Source organism: Neolamprologus brichardi, chromosome 22 (assembly GCF_056152115.1).
Source record: "Neolamprologus brichardi isolate AB-2024 chromosome 22, ASM5615211v1, whole genome shotgun sequence".
NCBI classification, from domain to species: domain Eukaryota; kingdom Metazoa; phylum Chordata; class Actinopteri; order Cichliformes; family Cichlidae; genus Neolamprologus; species Neolamprologus brichardi.
In genome coordinates, this window is record NC_142124.1 from 18,249,562 (window position 1) to 18,271,736 (window position 22,175).

At 40.7% G+C, this 22,175-nt stretch overlaps 1 protein-coding gene across 6 annotated transcripts in view; it reads right to left on the minus strand.

Moving 5' to 3' along the window:
• Positions 1-22,175, minus strand: part of kcnq4 (potassium voltage-gated channel, KQT-like subfamily, member 4) — a 59,956-nt gene that overhangs the window by 21,206 nt on the left and 16,575 nt on the right. The gene's annotated exons all lie outside the window — the stretch shown is intronic.

A 22,175-nucleotide genomic window follows, 5' to 3' on the forward strand; every position in this document is an offset into this window, starting at 1 on the left:
GTAACACAATGCAAACGGTCATATTCAGTGAGTAGGACAAAAATCAATCATGGAACCAAGTTTGTTTGTTTTTTGCATAAATTGTCAGGCCATTCAACTGCCACCTTATCACGTACCCTGATTTAACGGTTCATTATTGCAAATATCTAATGAGCAGCAATGCACAACCTTCTGTGCACAACCGTCTCTAGGGTTTACTGACAATAGTTTGAAGAAGAGAAAATATCCAATGAGCAGCAGTTCTCTGAGTGAAAAAAAAACCTTGTTGATGTCAGAGGTCAGAGGAAAAGGGGCAGACTGCTTTGATAGGAAGGCAACAGTAACTAAAGATATACAGAACATCTCTAAATACACAGATTAGCTAGAGCAGCAGAAGACTGCACCCAGTGCTGGGAGCTAAGAACAGGAAACTGAGGTTACAATTTGCATGGACTCAAAATATCCCCCTGGCAAGTGAGTATATAAAAGTTATAAATAAATAAATGTTTAAATTTTATTTTATTTTCATATTTAATTGTATTTTTATTTTTATTATCAAAAAATAAAAATGTGTTCCACACACAAGCCAGAAACTATTTCATTCTGTTGTGAAACATCTTGAATAACTCTGCGAACGATCAATGAAATCAATAAAACAGCTAAAGATAAATCAGAAGACAAGAAAAACAGCACCAATCACTTGATCTTCTGAGTGTGGTTTGTGTATCAGAAGTACTGCTTATTCCTGCCATAAACCTTTATTGTGACATGCTAATGATATTTTAGTCTCGCTCTCCACTCGCAGCACAAAACAAGCCAAATTTATACAATAACATTCCTACCACACACGATTCAAACATCAGGTAAAGTTTTCAGGGTTGAGTATCTTGGTCAAGGACAAGTTGACTTGAGGAATGCAGGAACCACAGAATGAACCACCGATCTTCCAATTAGTGAAAAAACAACTCTGCTTCCTGCCACACTAAGTTAAGTGTGGCTCGCCCCATTAAGTTTTTGGGGCGAAAGTGGTTCAGGGGTTTGGGAAGCGCATCTTGTAACCAGAAGGTTGCCGGTTCAATCCCCAGCTCTGTCTGTCCTGGTCATTGTGTCCTTGGGCAAGACACTTCACCCTACCACCTACTGGTATTGGCCAGAGGGGCTGATGGTGCGATGGTGCAGCCTCGCTTCTGTCACAGTGGCTACAACTGTGGTTTGCCTTCACTAGTGTGTGTATGTGAGAGTGAATGTAAAGTGCTTTGGGTGTCTAGAAAAGTGCTATATAAATGCAATCCATTATTATTATTATTATTTTACTGGGTGACAGTATTGTCAGGCAGTAAGATTCCACATATAACATCACAGTTATATATATAATCATATATAATCATCAGGAATATATTATATAATATAATAAAAATTCAGCAGGGTTGGTCTCATGGCACATGGATAATATAATATAATATAATTATTATTATTAGTATTATTATTATTATGGATAAAATAATAAAATAAATAATCTAAAATAATCTTTTAGATTAGGACAATAGATCTTTTAAATTTGAAATGTCCCTTTCTTAAGCAAATGGAAACCTGCGGTTCAGCTAGGAAAAAAAGCTTCGCCCCACAGAAGTAATGGCCACTTGAGCTGAAGAACTCCCCTGAAATTAAACACAACATAAATTCTGACTGATTCTGTCTCATGCTTAAGCTGCTCTCATCTTAATATAAACATTTAATTTTTTTCAGTGTCTCTGCAGATGTGGGAAGTCAGAATTTCCATCATTAAGTTCAGGACAACTGTTAGGGAACATTTTAAAATGCCGAATCTATTATCACGGTAAAGTTCTCACATGCAGACATTAGCTGTTAACAACAAAATATTTGATGCCATTCAACAACATTTTCACTACGCACGGGGCATCAACTCTAATTTCATGTTATTGTGTTTCTGGAATTGCGTGGGGCCTAAAAGAGGAAAACACTGGCACTACTGTACCTCGCTGTCCCACTTAACAGGTGGAAAAGGTTATTGTTAGATTCAGTGTAAGTGTTGACAGTGCAATTAAAGGAGGCTCAGCATGGTGATATGTTAGAAAATAATGTTTCTTTTTATTTTCATTATCCGTTAATGACGTTATTGTTTTTATATATATATAATTGGTTCCTCAAGAGAGCTACAATGAATTTATTTAATCCCATATTCTCGGTGAGAGGAGGATTAAAAACTAACCGTCAGACAATCACAAGAACTTCATTACCCACACCGAGATTACCTCAACAATGGTAAGATTATCACAGATCACCCCAATAGCGTGATGGAGCCCAGCTGCTTTGCTTTTGGCTTTAACTACATACTGCAACTCTGCAGCTCCACAACATGATCCACAGCACAATAACAATGAACATGGAAGGACCATTTGAGAACAAAGTGGGTAAAAGATACAGCAAAAAAGAGCTGAGAGAAATGAACAAACACACAACCTCTCCCTGGCTGCCCTTTGTGCCATTTGAAATCTAGAACAACAAGGCAGGATTATCCAGGTGGCAGCTGCTGGTCCAGCTGGTCAACATGTCACAGCCCAAAGTTAGAGAACACTTGCTGGACCCCAAACCAGTTCTCAAAGCCTCGCACAATGGTGCCCTTTATCTTCAGTAATACGATCAACAAGTCTCTAACTGGGCTAATGTGTGAGAAATGAAATGCATTTAAAGCGTTTGCATTTAAAAGCTGCTTTGCAAAAATACAGCAGGTCAGACGACAACAGCTGAACTGAGAAGCACACAAAGCCTGATCTGTATACCATTTCCACTGAGAAATTTTCCACTGGGACAGAGGACAACAGCCAAGTGTGAAACAAAAACAAAAAGAAATTGGAAACATATTTATGTTCAGCAGAAGAAGAAATGATAAGAAAGACCTGATTTGTCTCACTCCATCACCATCTCTTGGGTTCACATGAAGTGTAAGAAAACATCAAAAATAACAGGCAGGAGCAAGTATAAATGAGTAGATCTTTTTTGTGACCTCTTGACTGATTGATCAGGAAAAACTAACAAATGTCCAGGGAAGACAGCACAGATAGACAGGAGGCAATATGTGGATTTATTTCTTTGGTCATGATGTGAAGAAATAGATCTACGTGTTTTTTTAGGGGGAAAATAATCATTCAAACAGCACGTGTGACGCCAGGATGTAAAGAATATACAGCTGAGAATATACAGCTGCACATAGTCATTCATTACTATATTAAAAAGCTGTAGCAAGTCGACGTAGATGAGGCTACATTGACATGTGCACGGGTATATTTTTAAATGGGGGCTTTCTGCTTTTACTCTTTAAATCTAATGCACACAAACACCGTCTAAAACACATCTCCCTCCACACGAAAACTTTAAAAACTACATCAAGCGCTGCCAAGACCACGCCAAAGCGACTGTATGTATATAACTGTAGGCCAATCAGAAGCCTGGGAGGAAATCAATTATTAGGTGAGCAAAGCTGGAGCAGAAGAAGTGAGTGTTTGCAATGATGTTGTACTATTTCTCAAAATAGTGTGAACGGGTTAAAAATATGGTCTATACTAAAAAGTAAATTAAGTGTGTGAAAGTGTTCAAAGAGTATGTTTCATTGGAGATAATTTATCTGAATTTCAGGACCAGGACCACACATTCATCCTTTTTGGCGTTCTGTCGGCTTTTCCTCGCTCCCTTTTTCAATTCATTCACCTCTCATTAGTGCATGCGGATCTGCCCGGCCCAATGCTACTCCCCTCTGAGGCCTTTCCCCAAAACCGCAGGCTCAATTCATGCACACGCCTCCTACAAATGAGGATGTGGTCCCAGCTACTGAAAAGTTATTTAAGACAAGTGAAAAGACCACATTTGGAACATGACGACAGATGAAGAGGAACTTATTAAAATCAGACAAAAAGGGTGGCTAAGTACTGCTTTAAAGGGCCACCATAACCCCACAGCAAGAAGGTCCTGAGTTCAATTCCACCATCAGGCCAGGGTCTTTCTGTGTGGAGTTTGCATGTTCTTCCCGTGTTTGCGTGGGTTCCCTCCGGGTACTCTGGCTTCCTCCCACCGTCCAAAGACATGCAGCTTGTGGGGATAGGTTAATTGGATAATCCAAATTGCCATTAGGTGTGAATGTGCGAGTGAACGTGAGTGCAAATGGTTGTCTGTCCCTGTGTGTTGGCCCTGCGACAGACTGGCGACCTGTCCAGGGTGTACCCCGCCTCTCGCCCTATGACAGCTGGGATAGGCTCCAGCACCCCCCGCGACCCTGAAAAGAATAAGCGGAAGCAAATGGATGAATGGATGGATTAAATATAATACGTTAAATATAATGGAAAGTATATAATAAGTATATACTTCCCAATTATTAATAAGTATATAATAACTAAATATATTTTACAAATTTACAAAATGTTAAGAAATTATAGAGACTGGCTGATTTTTAGGAATTTTAAGACCGATACTGATACCAATATTAGGTGATTTAAAACTCTAAAATTCCAAAATATCGGCTGATTTTCTTTCTTTTTTTAGACACATGAAACAATCAGATTTGTTTGAGTTTAGTTTTTTATTTACTTGTTCACACTCTGCCTGACTTTTCTTGGATCAGCTGACTGTGTCTCACAGGAAAGTTCGAAAGTTCTCTCTGGGGGACAAACTATGCAACCCCAACACTCGTAACACGGTTTATGGGTGCTTCTTTCATTTCTTCTTTTCTTTTTTTCTTTTTCACTTATTGGCCGTTAGAAATTTCAATATAAAAACAGCTAATTATCAGCCGATAATATTAACCTTCATTATCAATTTAGCTGATTAAAATCCAGCAGTAAAGATTTAGTTGATCTGAATGGTTTAACTCGTGCTCTCGTAAAAAAAAAAAAAAAACACGTCTCACTTTCACTCTTCTCAACTGAATGTGAGATGTGAGTCAGTGAGCGACTTCTCAGACTGTTTTTGTTTTGTCTGCCTGCCCAGCCGCAGTTTCCCAATAGCGAGACGCTACAAATAGAAAGACAGAGTAGATCTTAGACAGCTAGAAAGACACCGGACACCACGCGTGAATAAACAGACACTTCCTAATTACCATTGTATATTTTTTAGCCCACTGATGCGTAAACAGTGCTCCAGCCACAGAAGGGATAGTTTGAAAAATACACTGAGATGACTCTCGGCAAACAATGCATTTTGGTCATTCATCAGCTGAGCAATGTGCTGACTAAACCCTCTCTTTCCTCTCCAATTAACTCAAAGCGTTGTGTGTAATACGGTGAGGAGGAGATTCGTTGGAGCAGCATTTCAGGGGGGTTCATTGACTTGTGCTTTATGACAGGAAACAAGTTAGAGCACAGACAGCGGGATCGACAGCTTGACTTTTACAAAATGCAGACACAACACTCCCGTAGAAACACAACTCTGCATTTACCTGAGTACAATACTATCCCTTGCATACAGCAATTTCTATACAGTTCAATGAGTCATCGTATCCGTTTCTGCAACTAGTCTGCATATTTATAAAATCTACTTCTGCTGTGATGCAACAAACCCTTCAAAACTCACCTCATCCTGTTCACAAGCCACAGATGAGCATTAATATCAGCCAAACGTACATGTAGCATTAAAAGACCAAAGTAGATTTTAAATCAAACAGTCGTTTGATTTGAAGCACAAAGTGCAGAATTTGAGCTTTAATTCCACATGTTTAATCAAACTATTTCATTAACTATTCATGAAATACAGGCTCCAAATTGTTTGATTCAAAATCCACGGTGGTGCTGCAGAGAGGTAAAGTTACATAAATGGTGTGGACATTATCACATTTTCTCCAGTATGTTGAATATGTACCCTTATCTGTCACAACATTAAAACAAAATGTCAAGGAGGTCCCCCCCTTGTGCTGCCAAAAATAGCTCTGACCAATCAGGGCCTGGGTGTAGAGCCTCCGTAGGTCAAGATCGCATCAACATCTGGGGTGAAAACCTCAAGTGCTCCTCAATAATACTCCTGAGTATTTCTGTTCTAACGGGGGAGGCTGCTGCCTTCGGGGAGTGCTGTTGCCATGCAGAACTCTGCTCTGCGTCTAATATATACATTAACCCTATGATCCCAGGTTTCCCAGCAGAGCATTGTAATGAGTGAATAAATGTTATTTATTCACTTCACCTATAAGGAGTGTGCCTGATTGGTGCAAATGTCAAAGGAAAATAAGATCCTAAAATCAGTAAGCACAAAGTTTCCCTCCATTTTTTCTGACCACCAACCCCACTTAGCTCCTTGGCTCAAATAAAGACAAAAATCCTTTGAAATAATTCACTGGTAAATTGTTTATTACTAATACAAATAACAAAGCTATTTGGATGGCAATGCTGACTAGTGCTTGGGAAAATATAATATGCCCAAATTCAGTCAAAGAGACCACTGATACTGCATAACATCCAGATTTTTAAAGTGATCTGACATGTATGATTTCCTTTTTCATTGCCTTCACTTTTACGTTCTGTTACGGCTCTTCTATATATTTAAGAGGCCTGTTAAGATCCACCAAGTAGACGCATTTGCTTCTTTCTACTTATTATACATTAAGATATAAATGTATAATCAAGCAAAATAGACAAGCAGACAGTTAGGCCACACATGATGAATATCGAGAGGGAGTCACATTTCTGCTGAAGGCACATTTCTCCATCCACCCCAGTATCACCACACACCATCACGCCCTCCCTTTCAGGGAAATGTCAATTAAGAGCAAAGCATCAGTTGAAATCCACCAATTCAGCATGGTTGGCCTCATGGGACACTGAAAGAAAATTGACTCAGCTTTGACTTTAGCCTGCCTCAATAAAGTACCCTTATATTGAGGTTATTTTTAAAAAAAAAAGATTCAAAATGGATTGAGATGTAAGAATTATGAGAAGAAAGAACAGAAATATCAGAGTAAAAATGCTCTTTTGAGGTAGGCATTAAAGATATAATGTTTTTTATGAGGTAGAGATCAAAGTGCCGTTGCTTTACATATTCAGCACAGGATGATGACAGGCCCGGGTGACCTCAGAGGAAAAGAAGGTTAAAAGCACATTATAAATAAACATACATTCAGTCCTGTGAAAAAGAAAGTTTTCACAGCACTCTGTGCAGTCCTGTACAGCCCGAGATTCAGTAGCTTATAAAACCACCTTTGGCAGCACTAACTTGAAGTAATCATTTTTTGTTTGACTCTCACATCGTTGTGGAGGAATTTTGGCCCAGCCTTATTTACAAACCTTCAGTTCATTGAGGATTGCAGGCATTTGATTATGCACAGCTCTCTTAAGCTCCCACTACAGCTTTTCAATCAGGTTGAGGTATGGACGTTTACTGGGCCTTTGCAGCTCCTTGATTCTTGTATTTTTCAGACATCCAGCTGGAGATTTCCTGCTCTGCTTGAGAGCGTTATCCTGTCGCATGACCCACATTTGACTTGTGTTCTTCGAAGTCTTGGTCGACTCAGGTCATGTGGCTACATCCTTCCACCATCATCGTGACACTTGATGTGTTTGTGCTAATATGCGGTGTTCTCCTAACTTGGTGCTGTACATTATGGCCAAACATCTTCACTTTGGTCTCATCTGTCCAAAGGACATTGTTCCAGAAGTCTTGTGGCTTGTTCAGATGCAGCTTTGCAAACTTAAGCTGAGCTGCTATATTCTCTTTAGAGATAAAAGGTTTCCTCCTGGCAACTCCTCCAAACAACCCATGCTTGTGCAGTCTTTCTCTAATGGTGCCATCGTCAACTTTAACATTTACCGTGATGACTGAGGCGGGTAGATTCTGAAATGTAGCTCTTGGGTTTTTTGCAGACTTTGGGGTGAATTTACTGGGACGCCCAATCATGGGTAGACTGACTTATATGTTTCTGCTGTGGATGATCAAAGTGTTTGGATGGCCTATCAATCTGAGATTGCTGTTGATGTCGTTCCTGCTTGGCACTGTGTTAACACACACATGAATGCTCCAGACAAGAAGCCTGCCAAAACTTCCGCTTTTATAGCGATGCTCACGCTTATTATTTATCAGTTAATCAAGTGGATTTGATTAGCAACACATGGTTGTTACTTAATTCCTATAGTGAGTGTGTACTTAATTGTTTTCCACAGGACTGCAAATGTGTCCTGTGAAAACTTTCTTTTTCATATGAGTGTAGATGTTTCACATCAAAAAGATTGCCATGATGTAATAAATACAATACATTATGTAAGTGAGCCACTCAATAAGTTTACTGAAAGGCTGTCTGCTCAAAGGCTTAGTAATTGCCCCAGAAGTTTATAAAAAGAATAATGCATGCTCTGCTTTGTACAGAGAATATCTGACTTTTCTCCAAAATCCAAGAGTGTAATTTGTCTCGTGGACACGGTGGAGAATCGAGAAAAATGCAAGCACAGTAAGAGAGGGCGAGAGAGAAAGAGAAGCATCTCTATGCTGAAACTCTAAAGATCAGTAATACAGACCACAAGCCTCTGTATGTATAAAGTGCACAGAATTTGGCTCTGGGCCTTTAGACCTCCAGAGGGTCATTGGTCTGCTGTTGGGGCAGACAACAAATGAATGTTCGGCAGCTCGCAGAGCAGGAAGATTGCTTTTAATGGAAGCTAGGCAAGGTGCTTTTACTGCTGTTTTCCTGTAAGCATACATAAGTGAAAAAGGAGTTCTCACATTACTTCAGCCAGCCTGTGAGTACGCTGAAGTGAGATAAAAAGGTGTTACCAGCTCTAATAAACATACATGAAATTGTGTATTGTTTCATTACACTGTGTGTGCATGTTAACACTCTATGCGTACACCAGCCAGTATACCAGGTCGAGGGAAACAGAGCTGGATTGTGGGAAAATGCAGGTTTGATTCAATCACGACTTGGTGATAAAGCAGCTATCAGTTACAGAAAACAGAGGAGGGGGAGGACGAGGAGGCGGCAGTACAGAAGACAGAGAAAGAAAAAGAGATAATGTAGTCTTTATTTTCACCATATATTTATAAGAATTACGTATCAAGTACCTAAAGTGAAAGTGAAAAATAGTTCCACAATTTCAGTCAGTGAAGGGAAAGAAGTTAAAGAGAAGCAGGAGAATAAGAGCAGGTGAATATGGACATAAACTGAAAGGGCCATGGGGTCACGTCATAGTACCTATTACTGTACATGTGTGTCTGCGTGTTTGTGTGGACGGCGCCGGCCTGGATCCCTGAGGCTCTGACGACGACTCTCAGGCATTGACCTGCAATCTGTGCACATGCTCCAGGTGCACAAACACAAATAACAGCACAGTCCAATTATTGAACACACACTTGCAGTGACACCTTCTGCAAGGGCACGCACTGGCAAACATATAGACCGGCTTGAACAAATGCTCAGAAAAGCTCGGTTGGAACGTGAGATTTATTTATAGTCTGACAAACACATCAGAATCTATGTCAAATGCCACTGTGGCAATTTAGCATATCACAGTTACATGTAATGGGGACACAAAAAGAAAACTACAATAAACACAGTTCTAGACTTTCATTGGACTAACGAGCTGTGCCTGGAGAGGAAAAAGGGAGGAAAAAGGTGAAGCAGCAGGGAGTGAAAAGGAGGAGGAAGTGTGTCGTCAGCAGAGAAAAAGAGGAGGGAGAGACTGGAGAAAGGTGGAAACGGTAGAAAGATATTAATAGCATTTCACTCTCCTTAAATAGCGACTGCAGGGAAAATGTGCGCAGGTTGGCTGCACGGCACCAAGCAGGCCAGCCTCCGGGCCTATTGGTTACCCCACCCCTTCCCCCTACTCCTACTCCTTCTGGGACAGCAAACTTTTTAAGGCAAAAAAAAAATGCAAACAAATGAGATGAAATGTGCTTTTTCACAAGAAAAGAAGCTGACTGAGCGATTCATAGGTTCTTGTACTGGCACACCAGGAAAGGCGGGAGCTGATATGTGTGGTGGCAGCAGTGGGGGTGTGTGTGTGGGGGGGACATAAGTGTCTTGTGCAGGAACAAGAGGAACACGTTTGTTTTCCTCTGAATGCTACAACCTACAGGAATATTAGACTAGATAAATTATTTACATCTTGAGAGGTCAAGAGAGAAGCGGTGCTGTGCAACCTCGGCAGTTTGCATCACGAGATGTGGCGCTACCTGACACTTGTGCTCAAACAGTTTGTTTTACATACGCAGGCTCCTGCTCATTACGTTCTCTCTCAGTCGCAGGCCAAGCTTGCTGCAAAGCCAGACAATCAAACGTAGACACCAAAGAGCCACTGACTGCCACGCTGTTCCACTGTCTGTCCATAGATGATGAATTTTAAACAGAGTGCCAATTAGACTGATACATTTTCCCTGCTGGGGAATTTCACTCCCAGTCACAGCAGCCTTAAAAGTATCTGCCAGCCACACATATACACACAAACACACACACACACAACTAATGTGACATCACAGTGTAATCGAGTCCTTTGTTCCTTGCTTTTGATTCATTGAAACTATTCGTTTAGGTGCAGGAAGAACAGAAAGCTTCTTCCGTTCCCTGGATGTTTGCTCCAGCCTCTCACTGACTGTGAACATGAAATGTAGCTTAAAGGATTATTGAAAATAACAGTGCACTTTAAAAGGCCACATTTCTTTAATGGTTTTACTGTGTGTCTGAATATCAGTAACATAATGGTTTCAGTGACTCACTACCAGAGCATTGGGTCTAATTTATTTGGGGGGTTTTTAATCCACAAATTCCAAGGGACATTTCCAATATTTATTTAGTTGGTTTTCCAACAATTTATACTTCCAAGACATATTTTCAAACCTTATCATTTTGAAAACACTTGACTTTAAACTCCCTTGTCTATTTTTCTCCACTTTTTTTCCATTGCTGTCAGGATTAAAGTTGAAATATGAGCTTAAGACTGTGCACCTCTTAAAACCACAGCAGATATCCATCCCAGCAACAGTCGGTTTATAATATTTTAATCTTTGGCAGGCAAATTTTCCCTTTTTGTTTTCAACTTCAGTCCAAAACCTTGAGTTAAAGAACTCATAAAGGTACTAATAAACATGTCAGTTTTAAGAAAGGGCTAAGCAAACAGGTGAATGTGGTCTTACAGCGGATCCAGAGATGCTGGAGTTGCACACAAGCTGTCCTTTGGCTGCACAGCTTGAAGGTCCAGTTTATGGCATTAGTGAGACAGGTCTCTCACTCCAATTTGTCATTTTTTGACATGCACGGTTACTTGTGTGAAATGGCAACTTTGATCCTAAACCTGAACCTTTTCCTAAAATGACCAAAGTATGTTTTAGTACCTACATCTAACCAGTCAGTGAAAGTAAAACTGAAACAAATTAGCAAGTGACAAAATAAAAACACACAATATGTAAAAACACACAGTCCCACTTTAATCTCATGGGTGACTTTTAAAAAATATTTTTTCCTTTGTTACTTTGACCAGCGAGCAACACTTTGAATAACTGATCATTTCATGGACATTCAGTAAAAGTCTAGTAATCTTCACATAAATTATCGAGGACATGACCCTTGTGGTGTCAGTGGCTGCTCTTGACATTATGTGAAGACCTTACTGAAACATGTAACAGTTACATTTGAATGAATTGGAATGGCTTGGTTTCAATTTAATGCTCCTAGTTTTTCATTCCTGTTATTATTCTACTATGCTGAGTATTATTTCTGGTTGCATATGAGTTGATGGAGTTTGTTTAGTTCCCTCAGATTTTCCTCTTCGTCTTTCTATGCAGAAGCTTTTTTTCTGTTCAAGGAAGATGTGAACATGCTCCAGAAAAGCCATCATCTTCTCTTCAAGTTGAAAACTGACTCAGACCAGTCAAATCAAAATCTGAATTTTTTGGGGGGGATAATATGGACACTACATTATCCAAACTAAAGAGGAGAGGAACAGTTTAGCTTGTTATCAGCACACGATTCAAAGGCCTGCAGGTCTGATTGTATAGGGGTGCACTAGTGCCTATTAAATTGGCAGCTTTTATTTGGAAAGACAGATGCTGAAAAGTCACATGCAAGTATATACAACACATGCTCCCATCCAGATGATGTCTTATTCAGGGAAGGCCTTGCATATTTCAGCAAGACAATGCTAAACTGCATGCTGCATTTATTACAGAAGCATGGCTTTTGGTTTTCCTTTTTCAAATGTGAATAAAATAAAGTTTAATGAGATTTGCACATAATTGCCTCTGTTTTTATTTACATTTTATACAGCATCCACACATTTCTAGAATTGGGCTTGTAGCTCAGTGACATTTAAAGAAATTTCAGTGTACTCAGAAGAATCCAGCGATGTGAACAGAAAGTAAATAAAATTAAAGCCTCCTTTAAACACCAGTTATTCCACTCTTGCACCCGAGAGAGATACTGAGCTGAAGAGCGAGGGAGGACAGAAAGTGAAAAGAAACGGGAAAAAAGAGGCAGCAAACACAAAGGTAGGGGACATAACTCTGCTTATTGCTGGTGTTGCTGCTTTTATCTACTCTGTATGCTTATTTGCATTATCAGCAATGATTCACTAAACAAATTGATTTAAGAACTATAATTAAGCACCACCGTAATCTGTCTTGATGCAATCATCTTACACTTTTATATCTGTGCAGATGCATTAACTCATCCTGGAAGTCTGAGGGTTTTGTTTTTGTTTTGTTTTTTTTACCTCTCATGCGCTACGCACACACATTTTGCGCGCTAATGTAGAGTCAGCGTATTCTGATGGTTTCCTGTGGCTCAGTGTTATGACGATTCATATACAGTATACAGTACGGATGGTTAGAGACTAAAGAAATATGTCTGATGTGGTCAGCTTTTTAAATAGTAAATGGAGTGAAATAATATTATAACCACAGACAGAGGGTCATTTTATGATGTCAGAGTGGTTTCATGGGGGCTGCAAAAGCCTTCATGTGTATTTTATAACCAGACTTGGATAGAAATTACACATGATTTCTTTGTGATTGTTGAGATGTTTTCACCTCAAAGAAAATGTTTGTTTTTTTTAATATCTGGACAATTTAGCATAAAATTGTTTGCACACGTTATATAAGATTTATGTTCCTGTAGACAAAGAGGCTGGAAAATATAAACTGTGAGATTTATATAAACAATATTAGCAAAAATTATCCACTAAGCTGGAAAAATAGTGACCTGAATGAGCTTATAATCAGGCTTACACACTAACCCACACTCCCACACACACAACCTCCCACTCCAGCCCAACTCACAAGGTCTATTGTCTCCTGAGTGGGTTTTTTTCTAATCAATGAAGAGTATTATACAGAACTGAGAAGCAACCAGCATGGAGACAAAGTGCTGAGGGAGCCCTGACATTTAGCTGCTGTATTGTTACCAGGAGCAGGCCAATTAGCACAGAGCCTACAAACCCTTTAGTAGGTGTATGGGCAGCCACTTCACACACCAGTGTGCATCCATAACGCTGACATTTCACCAACACGAGCTCAGCCTTCACACAGCTTCCATCGGAGGGGCTGGAGGTTGATTAAGGGTGCTCACTGAAACCTTGTTTTTGAACAAACAAAACTTGGATATCTTGAAAACTTCTCCTAGAAGAGAAATTAGTCTTGCTCAGAAAACCACCGACTTCACAGGGGTTTATTGGGCATACATCCCCGTGACTCAAAACACATGTTCACACTACTCTACAGATACCCCTGCCCCCCCCCTTGACCGAAGCTATGACTGAATTTCAGGCCAATCATCATTACTCTGTGACACGTTTAATTTGGTTACTACGGCAGCGGGGATCTCCAGTGATGGATTACAAAGGGTCAGGGGCAGCTCTCAAGGATTGAGAAACAACACAAAGAAAGCTGTGACTGTAACATTTGAACTCGGTGTAATGGGATTGAGGCAAAGAGTGTGAGAAAGTGAAGACAGGTGGGACACAACTGAGGTGGTCAGCAGATCTCAAGAAGGAGCTGATGGGATTTAACCAGAAGTAAAGCTGGGGCCACCATTACCAAGGTTTGAGCGCATTTAGAGAACTGCAATATGAGCAATGACCTCACCTAAAGTCACACAGGTTTGTTAATAATTTGTTGGGTCTGACCCTAAATTAGTGCAAATGTCATTATATCTATTAAATTATATATTTGTCAGTATATCAGTCAGGCTCATCAAGATAACTACCATTTGTTTCACATTTCCTCATCTGTAAGTGCTTTGACCTAACATAACCTAAAATAGACTACTCCCATTAAGCAAAAAAAAAAAAAAAAAAAATACAAACATGAATTCTTTGAATAAACAGGAACTTTTTTAAAAAAATGCATTTATCCACTGCTTTGTTTATTTTTATTTTTTAAAGGAAAGGGCAGTTACAAAAACGTGGAGTGAGGAAAAACAAGAGCAATGGCGTGCAGTAAAACCATACCGCGGGAGCTAAACTGGGTAGTGACACATTATGTGTCTTAATCACGACTGACTGCAGGAAACGCCCGCACTCCAACTGCCTCCAGCAACTTATTCACTGAGAAGCAGCATAATATTTTGGCCATCTATTAAATTGACACAAAAAGACAGCTACAGGTTTTCCACGTCAAATGAAGGACGCGCTGTCTCAATGCTGCTGCATGCTTTGCACTCCTACTTACTATTTTAAAGGCAAATATGGCTCCATGCAGCGCACCGAGTAGCGCTGCATGGAGCTTTGAAAAACTATACACTCATCATTCTTAACTATCACCATCTTGGCTGCACAGCAGACACCACCACTACTACCACAAAATTCCCACTCAATATTAATTTCTAATAAGCACCCAAATGGACATGGGTGATTTTAAACGAATGCACTGTCAAAGCCAACATTTATAGCCTATAGCACATTTGAACACAGAAGTCGACCCAAAGCGCTTTAGCTACCGGCACATCCCACGACCCATCACACAGCGCTACACAGTGCACTACTGAAGCCTACCTTAGGTGTCATGAGACAAGAAGCAGGGTACACCCTGCACAGGTTACCAGTCTAGACCAACACATAGAGGCATTCACACTTGCATTCATACCTATGGTCGATTTAGAACCACCAATTAACATAACATCCATGTGTTTCGACTGTGGGAATGTAATGTCTCTCTGTAATGAGTTTAGATCATTCTGCTAGTTTAGTCTGAACAAACTAAAAATGATTTCAAATGCATTAAATTGTATCACAATTAAAAATGCCGAATGAAGTCTCTTTGATGGTGGCCTCTCAGTTGAAATGGGACAGGCGGGTAGCAGCTATAGGTGTGATGAGTTCTCTAATGAAAAACTAGAGTCTGTCTCACTATTCATTTATTAATGTCGGTTCTATTGTTTTTATGGTTAAACACATGTATCCAGGTCGCATCACACGGAGGGGCTGCGCTGTGTTACTCCTCAGCTATCGCTTGCTGTCACACTGAATGTTTCTTTGTGTGCCTCTGCGTGGCTTTGTGTAACTGTCAGTGTCTCTATGTGTAATTTTAGGACAGAGTCCAGAGCCATTTGAAAAAGGCTTATAGTACATCACCCTCCAGTGAAGCTATTTTCCACACAGACACACCACACATTTGCAGGGACTTTGCCATTTTCCATAACGACTTCCTGAGTTGCGCCACTAGCTACAAACATCTTTGGCAACACTGAGAGTTTAACACTAGGCTGGTTATAATTTCTCATTGTACACTGAGCAATATCACAGTCTGAGACAGTGGGTAAAAGAGCACAGTGAGTGCAGGCTGTGATACTTGTAGGGCGAAGGGCACCGCTCCTCACTGTACTACTTCGAGTAAACAGATGCTGATTAAATAAACACCAAAACCACTCTGTGAAAACTGTTGACCTTTGTTGAACGAATATAGCAAAGGCAGGATGTGTGCACTACTTTTAAAAAAAAAGAAAGACTTTTTTTCTTTTACTTTCTCTTACATTTATCTAAACTATGAGCAGTGTAGTGTTATTTTTTTCCCTCTGACACACATCCCCCTACAGACTAACAAAAACATGAAGCAGGATGGAAAGCAGTCATCAAGCTCCCACTGTGGGTCCAACACACAGAGTCCCTCCTTCATGTTGCTGGGATGGAAATGCAAACACAAGTAAAAAACTCCAAAACTCAACATTTCTCTTCACGTTAATACAGAGGGCTGATTATGTGATGCTGCTGAAACAGAAATACGAGAAAGTTATGTTTGGAGTAACTTTATCCGTAGCTGCTCCGTGACTTTCAATTTTGATCTTTTTCTGACTTGTTCACTCTCCCCTGCTCTTGAGAATGGACCACTTTCAAGCCTCTTAGTTACACATGCTCCCCCTCTTTAACTCCTTACAGCCAATTAGATGATAGCGGAGTAGATAACTCTCATCTGCATTATTCATTCCTATACTGAACCTCAGCATACCTCCACATTACTCCAGCTCTCCTGCCACCCAGACGTGGTAGGTTGCTCTTCTTTCTCTGTTGTCCCTTCAGATTCTCCCTCAAACTGCTGACACTACAGATCTCTGTACTGGGACCAGTAACTATGTGCAGTGCCAGTTTTGCTAAGCATGGCACAGTCAGTGAAGAGGCTGCATAGTAAGCTGTGAAGCTTATGTTACATACATAATTTGTGCTGAATCAAATTTGAATGAAATTAGAACAGGATTCATTACATTAATGTTTAGAAATAATTTCAGGTTATGAAAATTGCCCTGAGCTTAACGACTTAACCTCTGCAGCTTCTGGGAACACATACTGGCACCGTAGGGTGTGCATATAACTATAAGTGCATATTATTTATGGGCGCTCAAATAACTTGATTCTCCAACACATCAATGTAAAGTTCTCTACTTTAGTCTGAGATGGTCAAGTGTTCTCAGCCTGATGCCACTTAACTTATGTTGTCTTTAGCGCTGCGTTCCATTTACCTCGGAGGTCAGATGTTGGAACTGGGAAGGACCACGCCGCTGTAGCACGTTCACGGCTAGAGCCTGGTCATTGTTCCACGTGTGGATCATTGAGCGAGCCACAAATTCTGCACACGGGCAGCACAAAGTTTTACAGTTTTACTACTGTTTACATGCACTGCTGCCATCTTGGATTGTGAAGATGGGTCTGGTGTTTCTTCTCCTACTCCAACTACCAAGTTGGAAATCTGACTTGAGGGGCTATCCCAGTTGAATATTCGCACACCAATGAGGCAGAAAACCAGCTGCTTAATATTTACAGTTCTCTAGTGCTACCAAACACAACTTTGAACCACTTGAACTGAACTGGAAAGTGATTTTCTGGGGGAGTCCTGTGGTGTACGGCAGCCCCTTTGGCTCCTCTGACTCTTTGTTGTGTTTCTCGAGCTTGGTTGGCACTGTTTTTTGCAGTGTGACAGGGCACACTGTCCTGCAGGGGAAGCGGTTGTCCTTACAATAAGAAGGTGTGTTCGGTCTCCAACAGTGATGGGTGGCAGATGTCAAAGCAACATCCAGATAGATGCCAGGACCCAAAGCTTCCCAGCAGAACGCTACACTGTAACAAACCTATTACTGTTACTGACGTCACGCATCAGCAGTTTTAACGTTTCTTTCTTTCTTTACAGTTTTATTTTATCAGAACATAACACTTTCAGTGAAATCGTGCTTTTGCTGGTCCTGTGAACGAGTCATTTAAAAAATCTTGTAACATAAGAATTATAAAGGTGATTATAGAGCAAAAATGGAAAATCTTTACATACATTCATTTACAGATTTGACAGCTTAGTGTGGATTTCTGATCGCACAGCTTCGTGTCGTATTCATCCTGCTCCCCTCAGTAATGTTAACTCTGGCGCACTGCTTGCACATCACAGGAAACCACAAGGTCTGGCAGTCGGAGGGCAAAATGATTGAGTGTGCAAGAGACAGCGAGAGCGCTAAGAAGACACGGAGGATGGGAGAGGGAGAATAGATATAGTACAGTAATATATATTAAGATAGGAGGAACTGCGCTGACCACAAGGAGTTAGTATCAGTCAGACAGCGAGAAAGATAATGAGAAAAAAATAGTAGACAAGAGACAGAAAGAGGTGGCTGAATAATGGATTGGACAGACGAGAGACAGCGAGACAAGGAGAGCCAGAATGGAAAAGAGCTAGCCATCGTCTGTGAGGTCTCATCACACACTTGCTGACATTGCTTTAATCTCGGGGCCAAGACAAGACCAGAGAGTCCGCACACACTCGCACACACGCATGCATGCATGTAGAGACAGATTTACTGTTTCCGTGTGTGTGTGTGTGTGTGTGTGTGTGTGTGTGTGTGTGTGTGTGTGTGTGTGTGTGTGTGTGTGTGTGTGTGTGTGTGTGTGTGTGTGTGTGTGTGTGTGTGTGTGTATGTGTGTGTGTATGCATGGGTGTGTACAAAGGAAGTGTGAAAAAAAACTTCAAGTCAGTCAGTCCTGCATGACATCAAAACATGCAAAAATGAGGACAGTTTGATTTGGCAGCTTTATGCTTATGTTTGCTTTTAACCTTTTGCGAGAAAACATGTTTTGACATCTTGCGGCATCAATAATCATTCATTACCTTCAACTGCTGAAAAGAAGGAGGGAGTGAATCAGGGGGTGATAGAAGCCATGAAAGCAGCTGCAGATGCAGAAGAGCATCTATAGCTTGTGGGGTCGTGGAGTGGGGGCAAAGAGCTTGAAAACAGGGGCAATCTGACTAATTCTCCCCTCCTCCTCAGCTTACAGTGGGACTTGTTGACACAGAATCACTTCACGTAGCGCGTAACGAGCAGAAAGAGGTTAAAAAAACAGATAATATGGAACTGAGAAGAGGCCCAAATGACAAAACGGAAGCAAAACTTGCTGATGAAGAGACGAAGATAAGAGAAACACATATATATCACAACAGGAACTGAAAAAGTAACCGTTGAACAGGAAACAAAGAAAATGGTGCTGTGATCAAAGGAAGCAGTTGCAAATAAGATATTTGAGAGCAGTGGCAGGGTGTAATGGAGGAAAAGAAAACAATCTCACCAGAGTGACAGCCAGCATGGCGTAATTATGGCTTCCTCGTTAACATTTGATTATTGTTTATGGTGTGCCCATAGCACCACTAACCAGGCCTTCACACACACACACGTGCAGGCAAACCCACGCACACACTCTCCATGAACACACACTTGCATGAATGCACACACGTCTTGCAAAAGTGCCAATCAAGACTTCTTCTGACAGGACGTGCTTTCAACCACATGAGCAAACACACACACACACATACCCGGCTTTTTGCACACAAGGCAGGCCTTATAAATACTGTCTTACACTGTGATTTTGTTTGAGCTCCATCTCCATGGTGCTGCTTCCTCACATGTTTATAGTGACTGCCATTATAAATTAAGATGATCTTAACAACTCTTAAGCTGGGCTGTGCATGCGGGTGCAGCCAGGCAAGGTCAACAGGAGAAAGAAATATATATAGAGAGAGACACGGGCTATCCCAGCCTTTACAAGAGACAGAGCAGAATGAGAAGAGAGGGGAGAGAAAAAGAAAGGCCAAGTTCATCCCAAACAGCAACAGCACCTTTATAATCATACATACAAATCAGGCGTGCCTGCACAGTTACACTGCCTCCGCGTCCTGAAAACTACAGGTTATGCCTGATTGGTTCAAGTTACAAACACGTGGAGAGAGGCTAAAATCTAACACCAGCACCCAGAGAGACATGGCGTGATATCCCGAAGATGCTTGCGACCGAATTGCATCCATGAGACATCCATCCATCTCTTCTGTGCAGGGATGCACATCATGAACGAGAACGCGTGAGAGCTTTATTCAGTATTCTGTTTGATAAGGACCACTTTATTATATTTTATGATTTTGAATTGACATGATAATTCACTTATAAATCATTTGCCAATTTTCTATTTATTTTTATTTTCCGCTTAATCTCGTGTTTTTGATTATTTCAGTCATTAGCAGATTATAGAAATCAGAAAATTCTGACTTTAAATATGAAATAAAACATATTAAATTTGTGAAGCACAGTGAAGAGAGCACTGCTGGCTCGCAAGAAGACGGTTCCTGCTTTGAAGCGGCCGGCTGGCCTTTCTGTGGGGAGTTTCCGTGTTTTCCCTGTGCCTGCGTGGGTCCTCACAGTGCAAACACAAGCATGCTGGTTTAATTGATCACTTTAAGTTGGCCACAGGTAATGTATGTAATTGGAGTTGTATAACAAGAAGCTTTTGCTGTACATTTTCCTTTCACTTCCTTTGGTCCAGTCTCATGGCAAATTGACAAATGAATTTAACAGGACGTATATTTGATGTGTACACTTTCCTCAACTGGCCGTTGTATCTGAACCTAAAGCAAGTTTAATCACATCATTTTGATGCAAGGATTGCAAATGTAAAACTCTGTCCTCTGTAGGACTCACACAGCAGTCTCCAGTGTGAACAGTGAAAGCTTTCACGCCACCCACAAATGCAATGAGCCTCTAAATGCAGACTCATTCATCCTTCAAAAATGGAAATATTCATTTTGTGTGTATGGACACAAACCAGGAGACCGGTCAGATATAAATATATGTTATGGGCCACAGAAATAAGGAGGGGAAATTTGTGCCCAGCAAAATAAAAAAACTGGGAAGTTCACGTCCAGAAATATGAAACAACAGATTTAAAGTCTATTTCAAAAACCTCTATGAGGCTGGGTTGCTCCCTCGCCAGCAGTTAAAGTCCTCACCCCTATCTGCCTTCACTTATCCATGAATGCCTCAGTGCTGCTGAAATTAATTCAGTAAATAAGATAAGGAGACACGGGCAATTCCACATTTTATATAGATTAACATGTTAATCTCTTATCAGCGGTTAGCTACAGTTAGTTTCCACATTATTCAGCATCTGCTGATCATCTGTGGTGCGCTGGTACAGCCACCCATTAGGCTAAGGCTTTAAGTGTGCTGCCGAGAGATAATGGCTAAAGCTATTGATTTATTTTCGACTTGCTTTATGGTCTTCGCAGCTGCTGGCGACACACAGACCCTGCTTCCTAAGCACTCTAAACACTCGCACCGAATACCTTTACGGACACATTCAACCTGCTCACTGCATTCACTGAAATCGCCAGGACTTGCAGTCGCAAGTGAAAATCACCCCGAACTTGGGTCCGCGTTCACACACTGAGCAAGCTGGGACTGTCGCTGCGTAGAAGGTGTGCGGTGCTTTTGTGCACAAACATATTTAAAGTAAGTATATTCAGTGGATAACGGCAGGTGATTTTAGAGAGCAGCTTTCACATGGCTGGTTGAATTAGAAACCGGTGGCGTGCAGCGTTAATTAAAATCAGGGCAAAATGAGAACGAGGCTCAGAGAACATGGAGGTGCTGGGTGAAAGAGAAAAAACTATGTTTAAATCTAATGCAAATCACAATTAAATTATTAAAGTCTCGTAACGACTTTGTCACTTGTCTGTTGACGTGTTTGTTTAAGTGTGGCTTCAGCTTTTTCCACATACGCCCTTCAAGTGAGTAATCTGACATCTAATAATTAACTTATCATACATGTGATGGAATGTGGAAATCAAACTGAAGCTAGCCCACTTAACTTCAATGTGTGCATAGAAATGTATCTGCACATAAAGAAAGAGGAACACTGTTATTTATTAGGCACCAACATTTATTTTAAAAGAAGACTTGCTCTTAGCGGTAATCTAATATTCATGTTTCAATTAAAATAGTTACATTTACACTGACGATCATCCTAAGAAGTAGGAGTGGTGTGTTTTGAATTCAGTGACTACAGATTACAAAGTATCCCCCTACACAGGGGTAACAACAATCCCAGACAACTGCTCAAACACCCCTGCCCCCGCCACCTACTGCATTTTGGTTTGAATAACAGCTACAGTAAAATGACATATCAATTTGTCAGTATTTGCAGCTCTGGTAATATGTCTACTTGTGCAGATTCACCACCTCTGCAGAAATTACTGTTACTATACAGTAACAGTAATTTCATTGTGTACTGAGACATACAGCAAACTGGAGCTAGGAAGCCGTCTTTGGATTTTCCTGGCTGTCAAAGCAGAACTGGAGTGTTTAGAGGGTCTTGAATAATCAAAATAAACTCTTGGTATTCCCCTCAGAATCCTCCTGTCTAAATGCTACAGTATTCCTGGCACGCTTCCGTGGCAATAACATTACATAAACACAGATTACAGCA